Below are 21,490 nucleotides of genomic sequence, written 5' to 3'. Positions count from 1 at the left end.
CTTCACAATATCTAAAGCAGCAATCCCACCTGGGATCTTACCTGATCCGCAGTCCCTCAATGTCCAGGTACCTCATTCCCGCAATGTTATACATTGGAGGGAATGTGTTCCCTACCTGTCTCCTGGGTTAGGGGGGGTTCCGATGTCTCCCGTGTGAAGCTTGAGTCAGATCTGGAAGAAAGCAGTATAGGTTATTTTGGTGTAGTATAGGACAGTTAAGATATATAGGGTAAATAAGATATCCAGATACAGAGAGGGGGAGAGAGAGGAAGAGAGAGAGGAAGAGAGAGAGGAAGAGAGAGAGGAAGAGAGAAAGAGAGAGAGAGAGAGGCGGGAAGAGAGAGAGAGAGGGAGAGAGAGGAAGAGAGAGGGAGGAAGAGAGGGGGAGAGAGGGGGAGAGAGGGGGAGAGAGAGGAAGAGAGGAAGAGAGGGAGAGAGAGGAAGAGAGAGAGAGGGAGAGAGGAAGAGAGGGAGAGAGAGGAAGAGAGGGAGAGAGAGGAAGAGAGGGAGAGAGAGGGAGAGAGGAAGAGAGGGAGAGAGAGGGAGAGAGAGGAAGAGAGAGGGAGAGAGAGGAAGAGAGAGGGAGAGAGAGGGAGAGAGAGGAAGAGAGGGAGAGAGAGGAAGAGAGAGGGAGAGAGAGGGAGAGAGAGAAAGAGAGGAGAGAGAGAAAGAGAAAAAAGAGACAGGAGGGAGAGAGAAAAAGAGACAGAGGAGGGAGAGAGAAAAAGAGACAGAGGAGGGAGAGAGAAAAAGAGACAGAGGAGGGAGAGAGAAAAAGAGACAGAGGAGGGAGAGAGAAAAAGAGACAGAGGAGGGAGAGAGAAAAAGAGACAGAGGAGGGAGAGAGAAAAAGAGACAGAGGAGGGAGAGAGAAAAAGAGACAGAGGAGGGAGAGAGAAAAAGAGACAGAGGAGGGAGAGAGAAAAAGAGACAGAGGAGGGAGAGAGAAAAAGAGACAGAGGAGGGAGAGAGAAAAAGAGACAGAGGAGGGAGAGAGAAAAAGAGACAGAGGAGGGAGAGAGAAAAAGAGGCAGAGGAGGGAGAGAGAAAAAGAGACAGAGGAGGGAGAGAGAAAAAGAGGCAGAGGAGGGAGAGAGAAAAAGAGACAGAGGAGGGAGAGAGAAAAAGAGAGGGAGAGAGAAAAAGAGAAAGGAGAGAGAAAAAGAGAAAGGAGAGAGAAAAAGAGAAAGGAGAGAGAAAAAGAGAAAGGAGAGAGAAAAAGAGAAAGGAGAGAGAAAAAGAGAAAGGAGAGAGAAAAAGAGAAAGGAGAGAGAAAAAGAGAAAGGAGAGAGAAAAAGAGAAAGGAGAGAGAAAAAGAGAAAGGAGAGAGAAGGAGACAGAGGGGGGAGAGAAAGAGAGGGGAGAGAAAGAGACCAGAGAGAGGGGAGACGGGGGAGACCAGAGAGAGGGGAGACCAGAGAGAGGGGAGACCAGAGAGGGGGGAGACCAGAGAGGGGGGAGACCAGAGAGGGGGGAGACCAGAGAGGGGGGAGACCAGAGAGGGGGGAGACCAGAGAGGGGGGAGACCAGAGAGGGGGGAGACCAGAGAGAGGGGAGACCAGAGAGAGGGGAGACGGGGGAGACCAGAGACGGGGGAGACCAGAGAGAGGGGAGACGGGGGAGACCAGAGAGAGGGGGGAGACCAGAGAGAGGGGGGAGACCAGAGAGAGGGGGGAGACCAGAGAGAGGGGAGACGGGGGAGACCAGAGAGAGGGGAGACCAGAGAGAGGGGAGACCAGAGAGGGGGAGACCAGAGAGAGGGGAGACGGGGGAGACCAGAGAGAGGGGAGACGGGGGGAGACCAGAGAGAGGGGAGATGGGGGGAGACCAGAGAGAGGGGGGCAGGGGTGACTGACCGGGGCAGGGGTGACTGACTGACCGGGGCAGGGGTGACTGACTGACCGGGGCAGGGGTGACTGACTGACCGGGGCAGGGGTGACTGACTGACCGGGGCAGGGGTGACTGACTGATTGGGGGGGGGGGAGGTACCTCTGGTGTCACACTTACTCCCATACACACATACACATTCTCCTATATATATACATACACACACACACACACACACACACACACACACATACATACACACACTCCCACATACATACACACTCCCACATAAATACACACTCCCACATACATACACACACTCCCACATACATACACACTCCCACATACATACACACACTCCCACATACATACACACACTCACACACACACACACACACACACACACACACACACACACATATATACACACACACAGGCCATGACCAGCACCACCACGCTCCCCCGCCCATCTCCTGCTCCGCTCCCACATGAGGGGGCTTCCCCCGCTCCCATCACCCGGCGCGCTCTCTGACGCGGAACCGGGGGGATGAGGGGGCATCCCCCGCTCCCATCACCCGGCGCGCTCTCTGACGCGGGACCGGGGGAAGCGGGGACATGAGGGGGCATCCCCTGCTCCCATCACCCGACGCGCTCTCTGACGCGGGACCGGGGGGAAGTGGGGGGGGAAGCGGGGACATGAGGGGGCATCCCCCGCTCCCATCACCCGACGCGCTCTCTGACGCGGGACCGGGGGGAAGCGGGGGGGGACGCGGGGGGGGAAGCGGGGACATGAGGGGGCACCCCCCGCTCCCATCACCCGCCGCGCTCTCTGACGCGGGACCGGGGGGGGGGAAGCGGGGACATGAGGGGGCATCCCCCGCTCCCATCACCCGCCGCGCTCTCTGACACGGGACCGGGGGGGAAGCGGGGGGGGGGGAACGGGGACATGAGGGGGCATCCCCCGCTCCCATCACCATAACTGCGGGCAGCAGGAGCACCGGGGAGGGGAGGGAGGTGGAGGAAGGCACAGATAATACTTACTGTGTCCTCCATCCTCCATGGGAAAAAAATGGCCGCTCGTTGGGGGCTGGCTCATATAGAGCCTGGCCGCGCGCCCACAAAGCCTGGGAGCGCGCGCCAATCATCTGTCAGGTAGGGGGAGTTTTTTTTTTTTTTCAGCCAGCGCGAGCAGGGAAATTTCAGCGCGAGCAGGGAAAATTTAAAAAACAAAACACGTGTGCTGCTTGGGCCAATAGTTACTCGCCTGGGGGTTAAATCCACCCGCCCCGGGCGAGTAAATGTATAGGATTGTCGAACACTGTATATATATATATATACACACACACACACACACACACACACACACACTATAGCATACATTAAAATCAACATATTCTGCGAAAAAAATCACAATCGCGACAATAAACAAATGTCATGTACATTTATAAATAAGATACAATATTTGGACTGGCAACATTGGAATGCATCCTAAAAGGCTAAGAGATAGTGGATAATTCTAGATCACTATTATTATTATTAGGCGTGAAATGCAGAGTGTGGAGGTGACTAATTTTACTAAATAGCAATTCTGGTAAGGCTATGTGCTCCCATTGAGGCACATAGGGACGTTTCCCCACTTAAATTTTATTGCTTGATAAAAGCCCCTCATGCAATTAGACTTGATTTAAATATTCCGTCATTCTGACACATGTCTATCATGGCAAATGCAGCACCACTAATCTTTCATACTCCTATATAGGCATAAACATTTTTGGGGGAAGAGAAATAAGGTAAGACAAGTGAACTAGTTAAATTACAATCAGAGGCGCTGTGTATCCCTCAGGGGTAACAATGTTCATTGCAAATTGTTCTCCGTTGAAATTGATGAAAACATTATAGAAATGATGACTGAAAACACGTTTTATGTGTTACTTCTTGACATTAAATAGTTAGTAAGTCTGGTCTTGCAGCTTAAAGATCAACACTGAAACACCTGTACTAAGGTGAACCAGGAATACCTTTCAGCACTTTTAAACAACTTGCACAGAACGGCATCACTGGCAAGGAATATTTCTAAAGGGCATGATGTCATCACACACTTCTGAAGTTGCAAAGGATTAAAATGTTCTGCTCTAGAGAAAAAAAGAAAAGAGAAGGGGGGGGAAAAAAACCTGTCATACTTGAGGTAGGATTTTGAACAGTGCAAATACCAGAGTCATTATACCCAGACATGACAGCATGCTGCAGGATTGTTACATGAAATCAGACATACAATGCACAGTGGACCTAGTGACAATAAGGTAATTGTTATAAGCTGCTAAACTGAGAAATTGCCTGCTTAAGCTTAATACCTACAAGTACAGTATTCCTTGTGAAAGCGATCCATATAAAGGCCACATTATGTTCTAGATTATAGGTTATTACGCCATAAGTGCTGTGAAATTTCTGTTTGCCAACATGCCAGAATTAAGTGCTTCACTCTCTTGTTTCGGTTTCAGTAGACATTTCAGTCATAACTTCGTAATATTTTAGTTGAATGGCATTTTGTCTTAGTCTGAATTACTGTTTCTTTAACATGGTAGGTGAGTCTTTTTAACAAAATTGGTGACCCTACCTAAATTGCAATCTTGGTACAGTATATGTGTGCATGCATGTCATTGTTATGCCCATTATGCAACTGTGACCAAATGTATTTAATAGTAGTAGTATGTTAGTACGGGTTAAATATAGTTGATTGTGGATTTTTTTCCGAAAGTTAGTCAGGTATAAGTATTTTCTAAGTGAATCATTATTAACTTTTTGCATGAACATGATAGTAAAGCAAAGATTTTTTGCTTGTTTGTGCGTTCTTTCTCCATAGGCCAAACGCGTTGACCAATTCTGATGAAACTTTGAGGAAACTTTTTTTGCCATCAGAACTTAGATCTACCAGAAATTTCAATGAAATGGGTGCAGTTCCCATGTTGGAATACATTGTTATTTTATTTTTTTAAGTGATTGAAAAAACAAAAATGAAACGGTAGATCTCATAGACCGAATTCTTGATGCAAACCATTGATGTATTATTTAGCAACTTGCTAAACGTACTAAATTGTCAGACAATTTGCTTCAACAATTTCAGAGAAATTAAATATTTCAAATGAAAATAAATTGGCAACTATGGTAACAAACACTATGCAACAACAAACCGCCTGTAGATTTACTTTGACATCTAGGTGGCAGTGATAATTATTCACTGCACAATAGGTTTTTAATTGGTTTTCCACGGTATTCACGATGTCGGTTTATCTGTTTACAAATCACTGTCTTGTAGAGAATTAGTTTTTGTGTGTTTTTAGTTTTTCAACTTTCGGACAGTTTGTTGCACATTAGATTGTTGGACATGGAAGTGTTTTGCCGTTTGCGATATATTAAACGCATGCCTTTTTAAGTGGCAACAATGTGAGAGTTGAAATGGTATTCAGTATTTTCATTTCTGATTGACTTCCAGACAGTGCTTGATCGTTGTGACAATAGCCGACTTTCTGGACAACTTCGTTGCTGGCACCTCGACTGTCAGTGCAAACTAAGCTTATTTATAGGCCCGCATACTGATAGCACACCATAGTGTGAGAATTCATTGGCCAAACATGACCGTTTTAACTGAAGTTTGACAATAATAGGACAATTTGATTACAAAAGCCAAAAATGTATGTTTTTTTTGCCCATGTTGCATTCCGTGTAATGAATCTTTGTCCTATTAGGTTTAATCGTTCATCCCACAGCGCAGTATAAAATATAGCGTTTCCATGGTACTGTACTATACAAATTTTTTTTTATTTTTATTTTTTAAGAATTTTGACCTCACATGATAAATCTGCTTGTGTACTAATGCATATAGCAGAGGATAATAGATATATTGGGAAAAGAAAAGACATTTCACACAACGTTAAGAATAAAAACATTCATTTTCCACAGGACACAAATAGGTACCATTTTCACTTTCAGAGTAATGTAATCATTCTAAGGTGCGTGGTAGAGGTTCTTTAATAAAATATGATTGATTTAATTTCCATATTTTTGGAGGTAGAAAAACCAAAACAAAACCCTTGGAGCTGAATCTGCCTCTTAACGTCTTGCAGTACTTCATGTTTTAAAAAAAGGCACATTTCAATGGCAAGCTTTTGTCATCCAGAATAAATGTTTATCAGAAACGTGACCAACATTTGTAGGGATAAGGTGACGGTGCTCAAAGATGGGATTTTTAGACAATTGTGCAATATTGTGCGTTTGTATTAAACATCTTCAGATAGACGGTCTCTTGCAGTATAACTATTTTACCTCCATAATAAAGCTAATAAACATACCAAGTCTAACATATTCCGCAGCAGAGTTTAATGGGAGTGTGAAGGATGACTGTAAAACACGCAGGAAATAATACAACAAATATTACAAATTTAGGTTAGACTACCGTAATTATTGTATACCTTATTTTTTTTTTTCCTAGGCTATTTTAAAAAAATATTTAAAAAGGATAAAGATACATCTTTACATTTCTTCTCATCTCAACAGATACAGTACATCTCCTCTGAACATGATGATCAGAAGAGAAACCACATACAGTAGAACAATAAGTAACCAATAAATAAAAAAATACAATCAACTGAACAGTATATCTTTACATCTTTTTGTGGCAGATAAAGGCTGTAGATACATCGGATAATTATATTGGTTATTCTAACATTTAAACTCGAAATGATATCAATGGAAATCAATATACATAAAATAAATAAATGACATTAATCATAAGAAAACCGCCCAAAATAAACCGCTAAAACTGAACAAAATATGTAACCTAAATTATTTGTATTGCATGTTTCCTTAATCCTCTAAGTTGTCCTAGGCTCTTTTACTGACTTTATTATTATTTTCCCTTAATTTCCTTATAAGATTTTGTACGTTTTAGTTTCTCCGGTCACATGTCCTGTGGAACAGCGGTTTCTTATGTAGCAGCCTTACACTGTTGAACTCGGTAACACTAACAAAGTGCTTAGCATCAGTCTTGTCAGGCAGCTCTGTGCCTGTTTAACAGTCTGCAATGCATTGCTGGTCCTCTCACACTGAAGCGTAGCAGTACTGTATATTTTCAGGAGCCTGGAGGACAAATCTGGGAGTATCACATTTCGAAAGCTGTAAGTTGATTCTGACCGATGGGTTTCCTTACTTTGCCTGTGATATTCCATGCGAGATTTCAGAACTATGTTGTTAACCACTGGGATGCATTCTGAGCAAAACAAGAACCAGGGTCTAGAGCAGGGGGGCCAACTCAGTCCTCACGGGTCGCCAACAGGTCAGGTTTTCAGGATATCCCCGCTTCAGCACAGGTGGCTCAGTCAATGACTGCACCACCTGTGCTGAAGCAGAGATCCTTAAAACCTGACCTGTTGGTGACCCTTGATTAACTGGAGTAGGCCACCCCTGGTCTAGAGTAATAGCCAAACACTACTGTACTCAAATGCTGAGCTAGCTTTAGGTGAGACGCTACAGTACCTGCTATTTCTATTAGCAGTGTTTCTTTATTTAGATAAATACAGGGTATGTCACAAAGTAGCTAGTACCTCTGTTTGTTGTCGAATATAAGAAAGGTTACTTTCAGAAGAAACCATCCCCAATATATTTTTTTATAGGCACTGTGCCAAAGATTGCTATATGCTTCCTTAAAACTGGCATATGCACTGATTTTAGATGTAATCGAAAAAATAGTGATGGTGTTAAAAAAAATAAAATGTAAGTTGTGCTATTGCTATTTCTGGAATTGGCCGATTTAGAGGTAGGTGCTATAGAGTAGTTAGCAGGTGGTCTTAAAATTTGCTGAGAAGGTCTTATATTCAGACTATTAGCCTAATTTAAATGACTTTCACAATCATGTCTGTGCATAATAATTATGTCCGTGTAACATTTGTGATTAAAACTAGATTTTTGGGGGATTGTGATCATAACATGATCTCATTTGAAATAAATGATCAAAAAACAGATTACTTGGGTTCAACAAAGACCTAAATCTTTAGAAAGGCAGATTTGATTAAACTGAGGACTAGTCTACAAGTAATACATTGGGATAATGTTTTTGCAGGGAAAATGTAGAAGATAAATGGGCAGTCTTTAAAACATTGTTAGAAAAGCGCACCCATCAGTGTATACCCTTGGGTAATAAGTATAAAATAAGTGGCTAAATAAACAGGTAGGGGAGGAAATGGAAAAGACGAGTCGGACATTTAGATTCTTGAAGTCAGAAGGGACAGAGGCATCTTATCAGAATTATAAGGAATGTAACAAAAATTGCAACAGGGCAATTAAATTAGCAAAAATGGATAATGAAAAAAGGATTGCAATATTGGATTGGAGATAAGGGAAAAGCAGAGGTATTAAACACATTGTTTGCCTCTGTGTTTACTGGGGAAGAATCAATTTCAATAGCAGTGCCTCAGGAGGAAGCAACAACCTCCATATTAATGAACAATTGGTTTACTGAGAATGAACTTCATAGGTGGCTTGACAAATGAAAGTAAATAAGGCACCTGGCCCCGATGGTATACATTCAAGAGTTCTCAAGGAGTTAAGTTCAGTAATAGCCAAACCATTACATTTAATATTCAAGGACTCCATTTCCACAGGCTCAGTATTACAAGATTGGCGTAAAGCAGATGTGGTGCCTATTTAAAGGGAGATAGATCACAACCGGGGAATTACAGACCTGTAAGCCTGACTTCAATAGTGGAGAAACTACTTGAAGTTTTAATACGGGATAATATTCAATACCTAATGGAAAACAAAATTATTAGTAATAGTCAGCATGGCTTTATGAAGGATAGATCATGCAAACTAACCTTATTTGCTTCTTTGAGGAGGTAAGTAGGAATTTAGACCAGGGTAATGCAGTTGATGTGGTCTACTTGGATTTGGCAAAGGCTTTTGATACGGTTCCACACAAGAGGTTGGTGTACCAAATAAAGCAAATTGAACTCAGTAATAATATATGCACCTGGATTGAAAACTGGTTGAAGGATAGACAACAGAGGGTTGTCATAAATGGAAATTTTTTAGGTTGGGCTAAGGTCGTGAGTGGAGTACCTCAGGGATCAGTACTGGGACCTCTGCTTTTTAACTTGTTTATTAATGACCTTGAGGTTGGCATCGAGAGAAAAGTCTCCATCTTTGCTGATGGTACTAAATTGTGTAAGTTAGTAGAATCAGAGCAGGATGTCATTTCTCTCCAGAAGGACTTGGATAGACTAGAAACTTGGGCAGGTAAATTGCAGATGAGGTTTAATGCAGATAAATGTAAGGTTATGCATTTGGGATGCAAGAATAAACAGGCGACTTACAAATTAAATGGGGATAAATTGGGGGAGTCCTTGATGGAGAAGGATTTCGGAGTGCTTGTAGACAGCAGGCTTAGCAATAGTACCCAATGTCATGCAGTAGCTGCAAAGGTAAACAAGATCTTATCTTGCATTAAAGAAGCAATGGATGGAAGGGAAGTAAACATAATTATGCCCCTTTATAAAGCATTATTAAGACCACACCTTGAATATGGAGTGCAATTTTGGGTACAACTCCTTAGAAAATACATTATGGAACTAGAGAGAGTGGAGCCACCAAATTAATAAAGGGGATGGAGAATTTAATTTATGCGGAGAGGCTAGCTAAACTAGATTTATTTACGTTAGAAAACAGGCATCTGAGGGGATATGATAACTATATACAAATATATTTGGGGACAGTAAAGGAGCTTTCAAAGAACTATTCATCCCACGGGCACTACAAAGGACTCAGGGGAATCCCTTAAGGTTGGAGGAAAGGAGATTTCACCAGCAACAAAGGAAAGGGTTCTTTACAGCAATGGCAGTTACAATGTGGAATTCATTACCCATGGAGACTGTGATGGCAGATACATTAGATTTGTTCAAAAAAAGGTTGGATATCTTTTTAGAAAGGAGAGGTCTACAGGAATATACCAAATAAGTAAATATGGTAAGGATGTTGATCCAATTGCCAATTCTTGGAGCCAGGAAGGAATTTATTTTTGCCCTTATGAGATATCATTAGGTGATATGTCAGTGAGGTTTTTTGTTTGCCTTCGTCTGGATCAATAAGGAAGTATAGGTATAGGATAAAGTATCTGTTGCCTAGATTTAGCATAGGTTGAACTTGATGGGTGTGTGTCTTTTTTCAACCTCATCTACTACTGGTATGTAACTCTAGCCCTATAAATTATTTCTCTTCTTCTCTGAGGTCTTGGCCTATTCTCCAGAAGAGCAAGTATTGCCAGGTAACATCTGCACATCAATAGGGTGGCAATTGTATCCTCCATGGCCCTAAAAAATGTTTTATTTATAGTATAGTCTGGTTAGTGCTTAGTATTTATATACATATAATTAAGAATGGCTCTTACATTAAGAACAGCGATTCAATCTTTTAAATTTATTTATTTATTTATTTTATAAAATGTTTTACCAGGAAGTAATACATTGAGAGACATAGTTCATATGACAAATAATACATGGTTACAAATACAGTTACATAAATTAACAGGGTATACATTATATAGAATACATTGCATGCACAGTTAGAGAAGATGTATATTATAGGCTTATGTAACAGTTACAGACCAGATTCAAATGTGAGACAGCCTTAGTTTTGAAAAGAACTTAGACTGGTGGTGGATGTGAGAGTCTCCGGTAGGTTGTTCCAGTTTTGGGGTGCACGGTAAGAGAAGGAGGAGCGGCCGGATACTTTGTTGAGCCTTGGAAAATTGGGCGGTAAAATAAGACCAGTGCTATTTAATGTGTTTAAATAAATTAGGCATAGAAGCGCCTGTTTCGCTGTATCGTTGTAATGCTCAAACTCAGGCCTGGTGTTCTTAAAGACTGTTGATGTCACTATTAGGGAGAAATGTGGGCCATTAAATGTGCCTTTTTGAAAGGAAAGGGGGAAAAGCAGAGCTTGATTTGTCATGAACAAGTTTTGTATACAAAAAGTAATTTGTGTAATAGTATAAACAAGCTGTACGTTATACTTGAGAATTGTTTAAACTATACAAATGACTTTGATCAGCCCAAATTTCTTTTCTAGCTAAATTGCATATTAATTTGACTTTAATTAGCTACAGTATGTAATAATCCCTTTGCTCTCAATCTACACATCTGTGTAGCTCGTAAAACCACAAAACTGATACTTGATTTCACTTCCATTTTTTAAAGTTTGACATGGCATCCTGTGTACAAAGGATGCAATCATTTCCTTAAGCTTAAAGTTGCATGTGTATGATTAATTACCACCACACAGCTACCTCCTATTTACTTATGACATATATTTGTATTTTACCTTTTAGTTGATATGTGTTCTACAATATGACCTCAAACTATTTAGATCTGGACACACTATTCCCTCTCTTAGTTATCTGGAGGGAAATGCTCCACGTAACAATGGCGCTGACGTTAGCATTGCATATTTCCAGCAGTACAGCTTAATTTTTCCGTAGGACACATTTGTGCCTTTATATTTGCTAGGTTACAGAACACCAGCCTTCATCAAGATTCCCTCTCTCATGTACAGTACTCCATGTTCTTTCCAAATATGATAGATCATGGGAAGGAAAGTGTCATGTTTTGTCCCTTAAAAAATATGGTCTTGATATTTATACTTTATCAGACTAGTACTGTAGATTGCCAGACTCTGATACTTGTCTGGACCATTGGGAGGTAACTAGTAGACATATTTCATCTTTTCTGACATTTTCGATTAATCTAAAAAAAAACTTCTGTGAACATTTTTAGATTATTCACATACATTTCCCTCCGTTATCATCATCTTTTCTCATAAAACATAAAATGCCTCATTAATGATACACATTTAAAATTTGGCATGATTTTTTTTCCACACAGAGCCATTATGTGTGAGCTACATAATGGTTTCAATCTTCAGGTCCTGTTCAGGTTCCCCCTTGACAGTGACATACTGTATATAGATGATCACAACACAAACAGATACAGAGGTGGAGAGGTCCCTGCTCAGAGGAACTAACGGTCCAAGGACATACAGTAAAGCAGACGTTCTCAACTCCAGTCCTCAGGACCCCACAACTGGTCAGGTTTTCAGGATATCCCAGCTTCAGCATAGTCTTTGACTGAATTACCTGTGCTGAAGCAGGTGAGGGGTCTTGAGGAATGGAGTAATTAACGGCAAACATGGAGATGGTTAGGGAAGTGTACATGAGGCATTCATGATGTTGACTTAGGCTGAGTCCATGGTGTGGGAGACCATGCGGAGGCATCCGCGCAGGGCGCAATCAGATTGCCTTAAGGCATTGATCGCGCCCATAGGCCGGGTGGGCGGAGGCATGAGGGGGCGCGTTGCGCGAGAAATCAGTTGAAACTGATTTCTTGGCGCGACACGCAGGTCACGTGAGCGGTTCGCCCAATGAGGACGAACCAGTTACGTGACTCCCCTAGGAACGTCCCCCATGGCCCGTCCACCATGGACAGGGAAAGCACCAGCTTCACGCGGGTGACTTCACAGCCTCTGCGCGAGCGAAGGAACCATGGCCCAGGCCTAAGGCTTATGACCTCTGTGATCCATTCCTGCCCATTCTTAACACCTATTAACCACATATGAACAGCAATACAAAACGATATTGTTGGGAATTAGTTTTTACAGTCGTCATTGATGGCAGGTATAACGCACAGTGATTAAGTTGATGCTTTACAGATGTCTGTAAATCTTATTTATCTTAAGAAAAATGTATGTAGGTATATATAAAGATATGATCTATATATTTACTTATTTTCAGGCTCCGGAATGTCTTAAAACATCTTCCCCATGCACACAGTAAACTTCTTATTTAATAAATGTTTAGGGCTTAATTTGACACCCCCGAAATCACTCTTGCCAGTATAGGATGGAATTGAACTAATTTTATTTTATTTATTTATTTATTAAATGTTTTACCAGGAAAGTAATACATTGAGAGTTACCTCTTGTTTTCAAGTATGTCCTTGGCATAGAATTAAGATGACAATAATACATTGTTACCATACATAGTTACATAAGTGAACAGGGCATACATTATATACAAGACATTGCATGCACAGTTACAGATAATATATACTATAGGCGTACGTAACAGTTACAGACCAGATTAAAATGTGAGACAGCTTAGTTTTGAAAGAACTTAGACTGGTGGTGGCTGTGAGAGTTTTGAGGTGCACGGTAAGAGGAGGAGCAGCCAGATACTTTTCTGAACCTTGGGCCCATGAACAGTCTTTTGGAGTCAGATCTCAGATAAGTGCTGCATGTAGTAGGGGTGAGGAGCTTTTTCAGATAGATGGGTAGCTTGCCCAGAAAGTATTTGAAGGCAAGACAGGAAAGGTGAACTTTGCGCCTAGACTCAAGTGTTGACCAATCTAGTTCTTTGAGCATTTCAAAGTGATGTGTGTTGTGGTTGCATTGGAGAACAAAATGGCATATTGAATTGTAGAGGGTGTCAAGTTTGCTAAGGTGGGTTTGGGTGCCGTGCCGTATACTCTGTCCCCATAGTCGATAATTGGCATTGGCATCTGCTGTGCGATACGCTTTCTGGCCAGCAGACTTAGGGAGAATTTGTTTATATAGAGTATACCTAGTTTGGCATATGTTTTTGGATGTCAGGGTATCAATGTGCATCCCAAATGTTAAATGGTAGTCAAACCATATGCCCAAGTATTTAAAACAAGTAACAGGAGTTAGGGTGGTGTTATTGTTGTTTCTGATCTGGAGCTCGGTCATTAGAAGCTTTAAACATTTAGCCTTAGTCCCAAATACCACTGTTACAGACTTGTCAGTGTTAAAAACAGTAATGGCCCATCTCATACTGCCAGCAAACAAACATAGTGCAATGTATACTGTAGGCAGGCCCTATTTCAATATGCTTTAAAACCACTTCTATCATGATGGGAGTTTAGTCCCATGCATTTGTGTGAGCTGAACGCTTGACAAGCACTGGGAATAAGCTTAATAGTGTATTGAATAGGGGAGGTTGTGTACAATGAACCGCTACCAGAAGGTATTACAGGTGAAGGACCATAGTTATTTCTGGGTGTGATAAAGGAAATATGAACATTTTAAGGGTCTCTCTTCCAAATGAGGAAATTGGCACTAGGCAGGGAACTGCAACTCAAGCTGCTCCCCACCACCCATTATCAACAGACCACCTCTTCTTTTCTCTTTTACCTTTGCAATGTCGCATTTCTGAGAGGTGGTGGTCTCAAACTGGGCCCCAACTTTAATGTCCCCACCGGTGGCACGCAAGCCTACTGCTACTGGTCTCGGATATGAACATGTATACACATTAAAACAATGTGGCCGTGGTATTAATGCAATAGCAGGGTGCTTAGCATCTAATTTGTTGAGATCATTTATAGAAGCAAACTATTCATTATGACAATCTCCATTGGCCGTTAGGCTAAAGCAATAGCTCATGAAATGACATAATTGGTCAGTTTCTGATGGTTTCCTTTTCTTCTTTTTTTTATTTTTTTTAACTTTATTTATTCCTATCACACAGATACATAGAATATCGACTTTCACAGTACAGCATTGATCATATCCTATATTGGTACATTTGCTACTTATACAATCCTATATTGTACATTTGCTACTTATACAATCCTATATTGGTACATTTGCTACTTATACAATCCTATATTGGTACATTTGCTACTTATACAATCCTATATTGGTACATTTGCTACTTATACAATCCTATATTGGTACATTTGCTACTTATACAATCCTATATTGGTACATTTGCTACTTATACAATCCTATATTGGTACATTTGCTACTTATACAATCCTATATTGGTACATTTGCTACTTATACAATCCTATATTGGTACATTTGCTACTTACTGTATACAGCTTTCGATCTTCAAAGTGCTTCATACCTGGTTGTGATCTATTATTTTCTTCCTTTTTCTTTCGGCCCCTTCTCATTCAGATGATCCAATTTATTCCTATCCTTAACATGTTTGTTATATAGGAGGAAGGCCCAACTCCATGTATCAAACATACATAGAAAGTACAAAAAAGAAATGCAACCCTATTCTAAATCTTAACTTTATGGTTTCCTTTTCAATGCAAAACCAAATATTTAGTGTAGTGGATAGTGTGAAATACATTTTTGAATAGAAAGTTGAATTTCTCACATAATGGATCCTATCCAAAGTCAATCGCAGAGGGATTGTAACATTAGGTGTGACTGTGCAGATCACTTTTGTTCTTTACTTTTATTTTTTTCACATTTTTGTTTAAATGCTTGAACAGGATCCAAGTGTAATAAAAACAGTGAAGGCATTGCCAATAACTCCTGTATTGTAACAAAAGTCTTTAGTTGTGGGAACAAAACCTGTCAATTAAGATTTGCTCATTTTCATATATAAAGTCATAAGTTAATTTTATTAAAGGTGTGGCTAGGTCTGATATCTCCTTTTAACATATAAAGAACAGTAAATATTAAAGACTTTACTGAAATGTTCCTGTCGGATCATAGTTATTACTTATACCATTTCAACGGTCAATTTTTTTATTTTTTAATCTTGATCATCTATTATAAATACTGTATGTGCAATCGTTTTTTTTTTTAAACTCCTTTATCACAGCAGCATACATATGAAACGCATATAAATATAAACACACACAAAAAGATGAGTTCTAGTTTAACGTGGTAATGCGCAAAATAAATGTATATACAGTATTTAAAAAGTGGTGAATGAATGGTTTTATTATGCTATGGAATCGGACTACTCCTAATTATTTATGAAGCTTTCAAAAGTGTAAAAAAAAAAAAATAGCATAACATAAAATGTAGCAATAACAGAAGAGCAGCAGGTTAATAAGCAAAATAAGAAAAGGTGCTCAGCGTGTGTACACAGCCAATACACAAGCAGAATCGGCGCATAAGGAGCTAGGCACACCAAAGTGTAAAAAAAGAGTCGTGGGGGGTCGGGAACTTACATGTAGTCATGTTTGGGGAGCACTTGCATGTAGTCGATATTTTTGGTGAGCACTGACATGTAGTCGATATTTTTGATGAGCACTTACATGTAGTCGATATTTTCGGTGAGCACTTGCATGTAGTCGATATTTTTGGTGAGCACTTACATGTAGTCGATATTTTTGATGAGCACTTACATGTAGTCGATATTTTTGATGAGCACTTACATGTAGTCGATATTTTTGATGAGCACTTACATGTAGTCGATATTTTTGGTGAGCACTTACATGTAGTCGATATTTTCGGTGAGCACTTGCATGTAGTCGATATTTTTGGTGAGCACTTGCATGTAGTCGATATTTTTGGTGAGCACTTACATGTAGTCGATATTTTTGATGAGCACTTACATGTAGTCGATATTTTCGGTGAGCACTTACATGTAGTCGATATTTTTGATGAGCACTTACATGTAGTCGATATTTTTGATGAGCACTTACATGTAGTCGATATTTTTGATGAGCACTTACATATAGTCGATATTTTTGGTGAGCACTTACATGTAGTCGATATTTTCGGTGAGCACTTACATGTAGTCGATATTTTCGGTGAGCACTTACATGTAGTCGATATTTTCGGTGAGCACTTACATGTAGTCGATATTTTTAGTGGGCACTTACATGTAGTCGATATTTTTGGTGAGCACTTACATGTAGTCGATATTTTCGGTGAGCACTTACATGTAGTCGATATTTTTGATGAGCACTTACATGTAGTCGATATTTTTGGTGAGCACTTACATGTAGTCGATATTTTCGGTGAGCACTTACATGTAGTAGATATTTTTGGTGAGCACTTACATTTAGTCGATATTTTTGGTGAGCACTTACATGTAGTAGATATTTTTGGTGAGCACCGCGCGTCATCAGAATTTGAATAAACATGCAAGTTATTTTTGCATTTTGATGTGCTTAGTTCTTAATTCATTGCTTGCGTAAGAGTTATACTGTACTGTATTTCTAATAAAGGAATATGAAAACTAGCCTTTGAAGGGTATCTGCTTAGAATATATTTTACTTTGGCCTCAATAGAACTATGCATTTATCTGTTCTCAGAGCATGCTATTAAGTTACATACTTTAGGAATTCTGCAGTAGTAGTTACTATAACATTATTGAATTACACACTTCTTAAATATGCAAGACCTGATTAGAATGTCAGTTTCTTGTGTCATTTCACCACTGTAGAAACCAGGGCTTAGTATTTGGGACTGCCTATTGTATGCCTATCTATAAGGAAGTTGCTGTTTTCTGCAATAGTACTTTGAAACGACATTCTTTTAAAATGATACAATTGTAGGAGATTAAGAATCAGTCACCAGGATGTATGGTTTGAAAGGTCCCATAATGGCAATAGCATTCTCGCATGCATTGGAATACTGCTGATTACTTCTAGGAATGTGTAACAAGCAAAGGCTTCAATAAGCACACCAGTACTTTAAAACAGCAATCCCACCATCTTTAAAAATATATATATATATATTTCCAGGATTGGAACTGGATGGTCATTCAGAGCTAAACCGCACCATTTCAGTCTGGGGGATCCTTGGTTCCTGAGATACTTACTTGTGGCATTAGTTCCTTTTTTTAAATGGGATTTAAATGGCCAAACAATAGGAAGCCACAACCAATGATGTTAGGATTTTGTGTGTGTGTGTGTGTGTGTGTGTGTGTGTGTGTGTGTGTGTGTGTGTGTTATTCTATATAGTAAAAAGAAGCCATTAGGGCTGTTTTCTAGAGAAAATCTCAGTTGATGTCAATGGGGATTTTCATCCGATAAAGGCCAGAATGGCTGCTTTGAAGTACAGTATACAGTACTGAATTTACCCCTAAAAATAAAGAATTTGAAAAGAACAGGGGACAAAATATAATCACTTTCTGGCCATATGCTGCTACAGTATGGCAATCAGTCTGTGATCCACAACCCTGTCTGCTTGTTATTTATCACTCAACCACCAATTATAATCAAACTATTTGTGAGTAGTTCTAGTAGCCTCATTAGTTCTTTTAGATATGTCGTTTCACAGGTTGTAACCTTTTAGTGGACATAAGGAGAGCTCATTGTTAAATGCAGTTGTTTGGATCTCTTTTCCCATCTCTTGTGATACTCTGAAATATCAACTTGCAGCTCTAACTTATTTCTGAAACGTAGCTTGTTTCTTTCATATAAATATTTCCAATCCATAGACATAGTTATGTAAACATTAGAAATACTAGTCTATTGAAATGACTAAGGTTATTCTCTTTCGCACACTTGTTTCTTTCGTACTGAGGATCTCCATTTGTCAATGTTGGTGAAGCCCCAATGGAGAGCCAACACGGTCATGGAATCGTGTGTAGATCAGTATTGCTGACCCGAGGAAGAGAGAGATCTCTCGCAAGTGTGCAGTATAATATCTGTTGTTAGTCCCAATATAAAAGAGAATACTGAAGTACTCATTAACTCGCAACTGGACGAACACGGCTACAGTATCTCTGTTTAATTCAAATTTGTTTTGAAAAATAGTTGAGTCTTATACCGTGATTATACCTAAAAACGCAGGCGCCGCCTGGAGCTACCGGGCGGACGACTGGTGAGGAGATAGAGGAATTTGTTCTCTGGAGTCGACGGCTGCGTCATGTGAGCGGTTCAGCCAATGAGGACGAACCGCTCACGGCCACGTCATCGCCACACCTCCCTGTCTCCTCTGCTTCTCTAAGCTCCTGTCTCCTCTATATGTTTAAGATCCCCGTCAGCGGCGGCATGAGGGGGATGTAAGCAGATCGCGCTGCCGGCATCTGGTATAGTCAAGGCCTTAAGATTCAAAAAAGCAGCGGTCACCCTCTTTCATTTTGTAAACGTTTTTGTTAATTTTGCCAAGAATTAGCAGTCTCAAAAAGTTATAATACTTTAAGCTTTTTCATTTGAATAAAAACTGAGAACATTAGATTTTTTTAAAAATACATTTGCAAAAGCTTTTTTTGTGTCAGATCATATTATATATATATATATACACACAAAGACCAACACAAAATTACGTAGCGCTCAGGTGGATAATAGTGACAATATATATAGAATAATGATAATAAATTATATGAATCAATAAAAATCCTAATAAAAATCAACACACTTTCAACTACATATAACTTCAAACCATAAAGTGATAGTGAAAAAAACAAAGTCCAAAATAAATGTTCCACTTGAAAAATCCAGAGAGATAAAGGTCCCAATTGACGAAGTTGCCTTTGTGTGACGTAACGCGTAGGGTTAGTGACGTCATCGCGCTGTGGGTGTGTCTACACTGAGTCCTGGGCGTCCCTGCGATCTTACTAGCTGCATTTTGCAAGCGCTGGCAACTACAGTATTCTATGCAGGAGCAGAGGACGTGGCTGATTGACTCAGTCTCCTGGCGCCAACTTGTGACAGGAGTTGGTGGTGGCTACAAGCTGTGCAGATATACCTTGCCTACATGGGACCCTCTTACCCCCGCAGATGACTACACACAGAGATTTCTCTCCCATGTATGGTTGCTTTTTTTTTATCCTGTAAGTGCATTTCCTTTGGGCTGCAGTTTTTTAATAAATGTACTCTTTTGTTTAATCAGTTACATGCTATGGAGCTTGCGCTTCTGTTTGTTTTTTGTTCTTTTATATATATATTAAATATACAACAAAAGTGTGTAAGTTTGAGTGAATGGTAACATTTGGGGTAATGTTTAAACTTGTGGCACCTAGTCCTTTTTTGGTGTAACTATATTTTTGCCGGCTGTGAGTTTTTCTTTATGAACCAAATTCACTTTTCTGTGCAACTGTTACAGTATACTGTTATACAGTCTCCCCTAAGCGTGACTCAAATTAGACTTTTTCCTATGCTCCTTGCAGGAAGTTTGCAATAAACCAAACATACTAGGCTAAGCTTTCAAAATCACCAAATTAATTTCCTGCTCTTAGCACTAATATATAAAATAAAGTCAATGTAATAAGAATAAATAAAGTCTGTCTTTCAAAAAAAGATTTGCTGTATTCCATAAGTGATTAAAGAAATAAAATAATAATTTTCAGGTATGTTTTCGTGTCTCCAAATTACTACACTATAGAATATATTATTTGCTTCTCTAATTTCCCTCCAGGTAATGAAGGACTGTAATTTGTCACTTTTTCCCTTTGGCAAAAAGATTGGGACTTGGATACCCCCAACATATTGCTTTAATACAATGAGGCATCGCTACATTCATTCATTTTGAAGGGCATACAAAACCGCTTCAAACCCATTCTGGCCAACTCGCCCTCTTCCTGAGCAGGTTTGTGCATACTATGCATGAAAGATGTATAATACTTCTTTCACCCAAATAAAAGTTACACTAACCCAACAAGTTACCATAGGTTATGTATAAAACTGCTCACCTATTAGAAAAATAGTCCTAAAACGGTAGGTGCAAAGGAGGTAGTAGACATATGTAACACAGAGTGAACTCGAGAGTTCAAAGATACCCCTCTGTATGCACTCTTAACCAGATACGTGTATGTAATTCACAGGCCACAAGAAAAGATCCCTTAGCCAGGAACTAAAAAGCAAAAGGCGACGAAAAACAAAAAAGTTTTAATACATCATTAATTAATACACTCAAAATTTAAAATATGTTGGATTGCTCTTTTAAAAAAGTGTTCAGATATTGGCCTGTATGTTAGCCAACACTCATAGGTCAAATACTATAGTAGCCATAAATGTAGCATTAATGCAAACCTTCGTAAGCTGTTACATGAAGTCTGATCATAAGCACAGCAATAGTAATCTCCCAGCTAGTAACTGATACAGCAGTGCAATGTAAGACCGTTCCCCATATATACAGGTGAAGGAGACATTATTGCACCCATTAACACGACGCATTGCGTTAATGCTGGTGCAATTTTGTAACAGTTGTGCTATTGAAAACATTGGTTAAGGAGAAAGCACTTATTATTTAACGTGTTCTTCTGTACATTAGCAGAGGTAAGAAAGGTCTGCTACATCTGTATATACAGTATAGATGTAGCAAAGGTTATTCCACATGCTGATCATGCCGAATATAGCGTTATAATGCAAAATATCAAAGATTTTCCACAGGATTCAATGTCCGTGATAACGCAGAACATACACCATCATAACACGCCACCACACGCTAGCAAATATCAGTTAGTGCTAGGAACATAATGGTGGAAGGCAGTGCTGTGTACACCGTAGCGAAACAATAGTATTTTTTTCCAAGTGTACAGTATGATGCCTGATACTATATGAACATTAAAATATTAGGTCTTTGAAGATTACCAGTGGGGGTATTTTTTTTCTCTAATGTGACTTTTTTTTTAAATTCTGTTTTGCGTTGTGTATTAAAACATCATATAATTAGGACATTTTTCTTTAATCAGTTACTTTCAGTTTAACTAACAATTTACTTCAAATTAACATCTGGAAAGCCAACTTTTAAACCTTAAGCACTACTGCTGAATATGTTACACATTTTAATAAGTCAAATCAATAGCCTTCTTTAACTTCAAAACAGTATCCGTAGCATTGCTAGCTTTGACGAAATCACAGTACCATATTGATAGTTGCAGCATTTAGTACAAACTAGGAAT

The 21,490-nt window shown here is 39.8% G+C and overlaps 1 protein-coding gene and 1 long non-coding RNA gene across 6 annotated transcripts in view; one reads left to right on the top strand and one right to left on the bottom strand.

Annotated features, from left to right (window-relative positions):
• The window catches only part of LOC142487105 (uncharacterized), a 34,654-nt gene extending 31,526 nt beyond the window's left edge, over positions 1-3,128 (bottom strand). Inside the window, exons 1-2 of one of the 2 annotated variants that reach the window (XR_012799143.1) lie at positions 2,869-3,128; positions 42-171 (exon numbers count right to left, since the gene is read on the bottom strand). This is a non-coding gene — a long non-coding RNA (uncharacterized LOC142487105). The remainder of the gene's footprint in view (positions 1-41; positions 172-2,868) is intronic. The other variant, XR_012799144.1, reaches the window with a different exon arrangement.
• GMDS (GDP-mannose 4,6-dehydratase) overlaps positions 1-21,490 on the top strand; it is a 327,410-nt gene that overhangs the window by 171,820 nt on the left and 134,100 nt on the right. The gene's annotated exons all lie outside the window — the stretch shown is intronic.

The sequence above is a fragment of the Ascaphus truei genome, chromosome 2 (genome assembly GCF_040206685.1).
Source record: "Ascaphus truei isolate aAscTru1 chromosome 2, aAscTru1.hap1, whole genome shotgun sequence".
NCBI lineage: Eukaryota > Metazoa > Chordata > Amphibia > Anura > Ascaphidae > Ascaphus > Ascaphus truei.
Note: the sequence above shows the minus strand (reverse complement) of the source record. Positions and strands in the feature narration are given on the sequence as shown.